Source organism: Drosophila nasuta, chromosome X (genome assembly GCF_023558535.2).
Source record: "Drosophila nasuta strain 15112-1781.00 chromosome X, ASM2355853v1, whole genome shotgun sequence".
Classification (NCBI taxonomy): Eukaryota; Metazoa; Arthropoda; class Insecta; order Diptera; family Drosophilidae; genus Drosophila; species Drosophila nasuta.
The window spans coordinates 2,141,535-2,149,891 of NC_083459.1; the positions used below are offsets into that span (position 1 = coordinate 2,141,535).

At 38.3% G+C, this 8,357-nt stretch overlaps 1 protein-coding gene across 3 annotated transcripts in view; it reads right to left on the minus strand.

Moving 5' to 3' along the window:
* Positions 1-8,357, minus strand: part of LOC132796862 (potassium voltage-gated channel protein Shaker) — a 202,983-nt gene that overhangs the window by 156,739 nt on the left and 37,887 nt on the right. The window lies entirely within an intron of this gene.

Consider the following 8,357-nt stretch of genomic DNA (forward strand, 5'->3'; position numbering starts at 1 on the left):
GAACTTTCGTACTTGTTTTTTTTTTTGGGCCAGTGCTTAAAGCGGTAATTGAAGCTGACAGTTCCATTAAAAAGTGAGACAAAGGAAGACAAGACCACAGCACACAACTGTGACCACGGATGCGTACAAGAAACAACGACGAGAGCTGTCAGTGTGTGTGTGTGTATGTGTGTGTGTGTGTGTGTGTGTGTGTGAGTGTGTATGTGTGTGAGTGTGTGTGTGCCTTGTGCCACACCAAGTGCTGTGCTGTGTGGACATTTGCCATGCTATTAACGTCGCTGTAAGCACATTCTCAAAAGCACACACACACACACACACAGACACACATATTTTGCCCCGTCCGAATATTCGAATTGAGCCAGCGAGTAAGAGTGAGAGAGAGATAGAGAGAGAGTGCGAGATTCCTTTGGGCAGTTGATGGCCCAAAGTCTCAGAATACATAATTATAAAATCGGGCCAAGAGCTGCAGCTTCTGCTGCTGCTACTGCTGCGGAGCTCTTGTCAGCTCGATGGCAACGTCAACACATGACAGCGCGCACACACACACACACACATATACGTACTTACACACATACATACCCACATACATATGTATGTATACATATTCATGTAAATTGACAGTAATTAATAATCGTTACACTTGCACTTGTCTTATATTCTCATGCAGACTGCCATCAACTCATTCTGTGTGTGTTTGTATGGTGCTCTGCACTGCACAATGGAGAATTTTACCTATTTTAGTGGCAATAATAAATAACTCCAACCGTTTCAAGTTTATCTAGTAGTATATAGTGGGCGTGACACTACCCCAGCCCCCTTTTTTTTTTAATTACCTATTTCATTTTCGAAAGTATTATATTAGCCTGCTATTATTTATAAAAAAAAAGTTCATAGATTCAAAATCTTACAAAGGCCTATTACTTTTTAATTTGTTAAAAAATTATTATTCTTTAGTCTTTTCAAATTTTAGATTTGCATATCCCTTAAGCAACAAATTTGGGGTGTGGTACTTCGCTCAAACTTGATCATTTATCTGTCTTTTTCATTCTAATCGTTCAATAATTCAAAACTTTCAAAAGTTATGATAGCTCAAACGAAATACATACATATGTAGTACATAACTCACTCTACGCAACTGATTAACAGCACCTTTCCACACAGCACATTACATCTGCAGTTGAACTGATAATAGAGAAGTTGCTTACTAAGAAATCGAATTTCTCAAAAAGAAATTTTTCAAAATTAGGAATTAAATACTCGATAAAATGTATATAGACACCCGCTAAGATAATGTGTACAGCTTTCTGCAACACTACTCAAAATTTGAGTATCTTTCAAAAAAAACTAACTTGAAAAAGCCCTGCAAAATGGACATCAATGATGGCATGAGCAACAGCTGACTTTAACAGTCAATATGTTAAGACAGGACCGTTAAGTTAACATTTCTGTTATGTAACTGAACAAATTTATCTATTCTTAGTATATAAAGTTAACTTTGCTGTTATGTAACTTAACACTTTCATTTATTCTTAATATGTTTCAGTTATATAACTTAATAGTTTGATCTACTCTTAGTTTATTAAGTTAACTTTTCTGTTATGTAACTGAACAGCTTTATCTATTCTTAGTTTATTAAGTTAACTTTGCTGTTATGTAACTTAACACTTTCATTGATTCTTAATATGTAAAATTAACATTTCTGTTATATAACTTAATACATAGTTTGATCTAGTCTTAGTATATTAAGTTAACTTTGCTGTTATGTACCTTAACACTTTCATTTATTCGTAATATGTTAAGTTAACATTTCTGTTATTTAACTTAACACTTTGATCTATTTTTAATGTTAACATCAAAATATAATAACTTTGCATACTTGGGTAAAATGACTTTATGCCAAGGAAAGAGATCAAATTCCCCATAGTGCACTGACTGCAAGTTGCTCGCTTAACTGGCTGGCAATTTTCCAGCCTCGAAGCTGAAGCATCTGGACACCATGCGAGGCAGCAATTTGTCAAGGCAGCTGACAAAAACAACAGCAACACGAGAAATAAACGGATAAAATTAAAATAAAAGGCAACATTACATAAAAATGAAAACGTATTGGGTTCGGGTAACTGCAAACGCATGTGTGTACGAGCGAGCACTCGACGTTCTCTTTGTCCTCCCGCAATGTGATTCATTTGGGCTTTAAGCCCGCAGCTAACTGCGACGAGTCGAGCAAGGAACCAAGTTGAGCCAAGTCGCAAAGTTCTTTAAAACAAATTTCAGAGTTTTAATTGCTTTCACTGAATTGCGATTGCGATGTCAGCTTTTCTCTCTCTCTCTCTCTCTCTCTCTCTCTCTCTGTGAAGCACATTAAATTCCTATTCCATTCAAAATTGATAAACCTTATCTGTCACTAATATTCTAGATTGAAAAACAAAAGTTCTCTTTACATTTTTGTAATACGAGCCGCTACGTCCAACCTGATTATAGACATACATACATACATGCTTTAAGAGAAAATTCCCGGAGAATTTTGTAGAGACGGATTTGATTGCCGAAGCTGTAGCATACAAGACTGAGGGAAAATCTTCAAGTGATGACGCGAATGACGCAGACGATGAAACTTCGTCATAATGCGATGATTCAACTGATGAATTTACAGGCAGCAAAACGATCTAAGACCTCAAAACAAAAATAACAGCTGCTGGTTGGAATCGGAAAGCAAAGAATCTACTGCTAAAAGATAGAAATTAATTTTAATAGCAATGATACGAGCTAACCACCAATACCACACTGATAAGAAATTATCAATGATCAACTAATTTCTACAGTTATGTTAGTTCCAACGTTCATTTATGTACATATTCATATGTATGTATGTCCATATGTAAAAATCTAACGCTATTATCAAATTAAACTATTCTTGCAGAAGTTGTTGCAGGCAGGTCGAAGAAAAGCTTCGAATTTTATTCAACGTTTGACTAGTTGCATGTTGTATGTGTTTCTTGTATAGAGTGTATGTATATATGTGTATGTGTATAGTTGTTAATGTGTGTATAATTTGTAATAAAATGTAGAATTGTATTGCTTTCTTCAATCTTCTTCCGGTGGTGGACGTTGTAGCTGCACGCTCAGCTCGTGGGGTTCAAGTAGTTGTCCCCGCTGGCCGACGAGCTTAACCTTCTTTTCCCCTGCCATCTGCAATGCAGCGAACAGAAATTGCGAAATATCGCCAGGTGGCTGATTCTCCATCACTTGAGCCATTGTCGCCTGTCCCTCAGCTTCTTCGCAGCCCTGCACGATTGTCTCATTTAAAGCCTCCATGTTCATTTTTCGCTCCTGCACATTGTTCATCCGAGCCGTCAATTCATGGATATCGTCCTCCTCGGAAATTCCTTTGCGAGGACAGGCTTCTGCGATGCCATATTCTTCGTTGCTCGGCGATGCAGAGTCGCCCAGCTTAGAATCATCCAGATTATCCATTTTGAAAAAAAAAGTTGAAAAAAAAAACTGAACAACAGGAGCAAAGTAAACTTGTCACGTTGGCGTTCGACAATTAAAGAAGGAGATGACAATTAGAGATGGTCAAAGTTAATGTTACGTCATCTGCTAGAGATGAACTAGAGTACAGCATTAGTTTCTATTCATATAAAATAACTGAATACCCAATTTCAGTGCTGTAAAGTGCAAATTATCTTTGACTTTCATCTCCACGGAAATCTTTAGTAAAACCAAATATAATATATTGCAACTATTTTAAATATGTATGCATTTTAAATCTCACTGTGAGTGAAGTTGTTCGCACATTTAATTGAGTTCATCGAGTTGTCCCGTTCTAACACATTATGCGCCATGCATAATTATGAATACATCTTGCTTTGTCACACAATTGCTTCACTTGTCTAATTGGAGTGGATTCTAACCCATTATTATTTCGAAGAAGGCATCTCCTTATACATATGTATGTACATATATACATATATTCTTGATAAACGCAAACAGCCGAGATGATGCAGCCCTGCCTGTATAAAACTATAAGAGATAGAGGATCTGACGGCTCTTGTTATTGCTGCTCGCAGATCACGTACGCATTTGTATGTATGTACGTGTGTTTCTGTCCTTGCCATTGTTGCAGCATCATACAAAAATATGAATACATATGTATGTACATACATATGTACATATTTCATATTGCACACTACCGTGTCTAACTTATGATAGAAGCAACAACAAAGTATCTAAGCTCCGACAGATGATTCTTAAATATATTTTCATTTTTTATCTGATTGCAACCAGGAAGAAGAATTTTCAGGGATCATAAAAACTTAAATTTCTCTTCGTTTGTTTCATCGCTTTGTGGGGGCAATAGTGCGAATGGCAAAAAAAACAAAAACTTGATCTGCGAGCTACAATAACAAGAGCCGTCAGATCCTCTATCTTTTATAGTTTTATACAGGCAGGCAGTCAGACTGGGCTGCATCATCTCGGCTGTTGGCGCCTATCAAGAATATATGTATGTATATGTATGTAAGGAGATGCCTTCTAAATAATAATGGGTTAGAATCTACGGAGAGCTTTCTCCAATTAGACAAGTGAAGCAGTTGTGTGACAGAGCGAGCAAGATGTATTCATAATTATGCATGGCGCATGTGTTAGAACGAGACAACTCGATGAACTCAATTAAATGTGCGAACAACTTCACTCACAGTGAGATTTAAAATGCATACATATTTAAAATAGTTGCAATATATTATATTTGGTTTTACTAAAGATTTCCGTGGAGATGAAAGTCAAAGATAATTTGCACTTTACAGCACTGAAATTGGGTATTCAGTTATTTTATATGAATAGAAACTAATGCTGTACTCTAGTTCATCTCTAGCAGATGACGTAACATTAACTTTGACCATCTCTAATTGTCATCTCCTTCTTTAATTGTCGAACGCCAACGTGACAAGTTTACTTTGCTCCTGTTGTTCAGTTTTTTTTTTCAACTTTTTTCAAAATGGATAATCTGGATGATTCTAAGCTGGGCGACTCTGCATCGCCGAGCAACGAAGAATATGGCATCGCAGAAGCCTGTCCTCGCAAAGGAATTTCCGAGGAGGACGATATCCATGAATTGACGGCTCGGATGAACAATGTGCAGGAGCGAAAAATGAATATGGAGGCTTTAAATGAGACAATCGTGCAGGGCTGCGAAGAAGCTGAGGGACAGGCGACAATGGCTCAAGTGATGGAGAATCAGCCACCTGGCGATATTTCGCAATTTCTGTTCGCTGCATTGCACATGGCAGGAGAAAAGAAGGTTAAGCTCGTCGGCCAGCGGGGACAACTACTTGAACCCCACGAGCTGAGCGTGCAGCTACAACGTCCACCACCGGAAGAAGATTGAAGAAAGCAATACAATTCTACATTTTATTACAAATTATACACACATTAACAACTATACACATACACATACATACACTTTATACAACAAACACATACAACAGGCAATTAGTCAAACGTTGAATAAAATTCGAAGCTTTTTTTTTCGACCTGCCTGCAACAACTTCTGCAAGAATAGTTTAATTTGATAGTAGCGTTAGATTTTTGCATATGTATGTATATACATACATATATGTACATATTCATATTTTAGTATGATGCTGCAACAATGGCAAAGACATAGTATGTATACATATGTATGTATATACAAATGCGCACGTGCTCGTCTTTGGACGCTGCACATACATACATATACATATGTATGTACATATATACATTCATATTTTTTTATGATGCTACAATGACAAGAACAGAAACACACGTTTCATATGTACATACATACAAATGCGCTCGTGCTCGAACTTCGAAGTCTCACAGCGCTCGGCTCTTCCAGAGTTGTCATAACGCTCAATATCAACGCATTGTACGTTTAACACTGTCCACTCGCAATTTTCGCAGCGTAACGTTTTAATATTGCTATGGATAAAATACCAAATCCAAACGCAAGCTGGTAACACTAAAATTGTTTTACTTGGGTGGCCTTTTTACAACAATTTGCAATTTACTCGTATATAGAGTTATTTTCACATCTAAAGAGTTTGTCTTCTGTCTTCTTCAATTTGGAAATCATATCAAGAATTTATATTTGTATTGTCTGTGATCATATTTAGTGTCAATTTGAAAATACAGATTGGAAAAATGAACCTAGCTAAAATTGATCGCGACGAACAAAATGTGACAATTGGCATGGCTTTCAGTTAAAAACATAACAGGTGATCATCTTATCTTATCATCAGCTGATCAAACTTAGTGCACTTCAGACATGTTGTACACAAATTAGAGTGATTTGAGGAATTAATTGTTGATATGACATATCGTAGTACTTTTCAATAAGTTGTTTGAAGCATTAAGAAAACATACAATGGGTTAAAGCCCGGGACTAAAACAGAGACTGAAACTGAGACTTATCTCATCTCAGTTGAGTTGCGTTGCGTTGAGCTGAGTGGAGCTGAGCTCCGTTGAGTTGCATGGAGCCATTGAGGACAGTATTCATATTCACAAATTTTTGTCATATTGCAAAGTGCACTCAAGCGTGGCGCATTCAAGCGAATAAGCGGTGGATGGGCGGCAGTAACAGTAACAGTAAGAGAGTGGCATGTGGAAGAAAGAAAGCACACACATTCAGAGCGGAGTTAAGGAGCGCAGCTGTCCTCATGGCTATAACTGCTGTCGTTTGTCCTTGGGTCCTTTGTCGTTTGTTGCTCCACACTCGTCGCCTATTGCCTGTCGCTTCTCGTTTCTCACTTCTCACTTGTCGCTTGTCGCCTGTCGCCGTTGCCTCAGCTCAACGATCTGTCAACGTCAACGGTGCGTATGATAAATTTTTATTGTGCAGCGCCTGCTGCTGCCCTTTGCTCAAGCAGCTTACGCTTCGTCAGCTCTCATCTTTGTGGCAATACAATAAATACATACATGTATAAGAAAATATTGAAATAATATTTAATGAAAATGCTTGCAGAGAGCAAGCAAAACGCTCTCGAGTGCCAAACGCAGCTAATTACGCATGCGGCTTTATCATTTATTGTCATGACAACAACAATCCCTGCTTACAGCTTGTACAAGATGGCAACGTGTGTGTGTGTGTGTGTGTGTGTGTGTGTGTGTGTGTGTGTGTGTGTGTGTGTGTGTACGAAATATATTCGAGGTTACCCGCCTGCCAGTCAGCTTACAGCAAGGATTATGCGCACTCTCTGCAGCGCCTTTGCTCCTTCGCCTTCGCCTTCACCTTCTCCTCATCCTCTGACCTAAGTTACACTTATTTATCACATAACCAGCAGCAACACCAACAGCAACAGCAAGAGCAGCTCAGCAGCCCAGTTCAAGCTCTGACTGCAATAAATAAAATTTTCCCTGCAATTTTCCTGCTCAAATTAATAGCACAATGCACACACAATGCGCAATTTTTTAACATGCGCCAACATTTTTTACAATTTTCCATTCCCGCTTTCGCTGCTCCTCTGCTCTGCTGCTGCGCGGCAAATAAATTTCTACAGCGAAAATATTACCTCGAATTACATTGTGCTTAAAATCACTTTAAATGTAGTCTCTAACATTTTTGTTCACTTTTATCCAATTGAAATTCCACATGTTATACTAAATGTGAAATCTTTTTATTCAAAAATAAACAGCAGATAAACGGACTAACATTTGTTTTAATTACATACGACTTTAATATTCAGAGAGCGAGAGAGAGAAAGAGCAGCGCTTAAATATGGTAATTGTGAATTACAATTACTACGTTGCGATAGCATAATGCCATGCTCTCGAGTTGCAGCTGCAATCGGTCGCATTGGTTGCACATTAAATTGATAAGCCTCGGCTCTAGCTGCCACCGTTTGCCACCGAGTGTGGCAATTAGCCCAGCTACTGCGCAACAAGGGCACACAGAGATAAAGCGAAAGCAAAACAGAGATAAAAAACAAAAAAAGAGTGCTGTGTGAGCCGCGAATCTGAGCTGCTATTTAAATTGCCAGGTAATTAACCGTCGTTGTCACCTTGTGCGCTGCCAAGGTAACATTCACCCGACCGAGCGAACCTTCTTGTGTGCTCCTTCTCGTATCGTATTATACCTAAAATGGCAACAGCAACAAACTCTGAGTGTGTGTGTGTGGGAAGCAGGCACAACAACATGATGGCAAACAGAAAAGTTTAAATTAGGCGTAAAATAGCAAAACTCGCCTCGCCTCTAAGGTAGCTAGCTCATAGCTACTCCGATTTTTCGGGGTGGTTCTGGGGCGATGAACAGAGTTTTGTGCCGCAACGAAAATGCCTTGAATTCGCGTGAAAAAGCATTAAAAATACATTTTGTGATTGCAAAT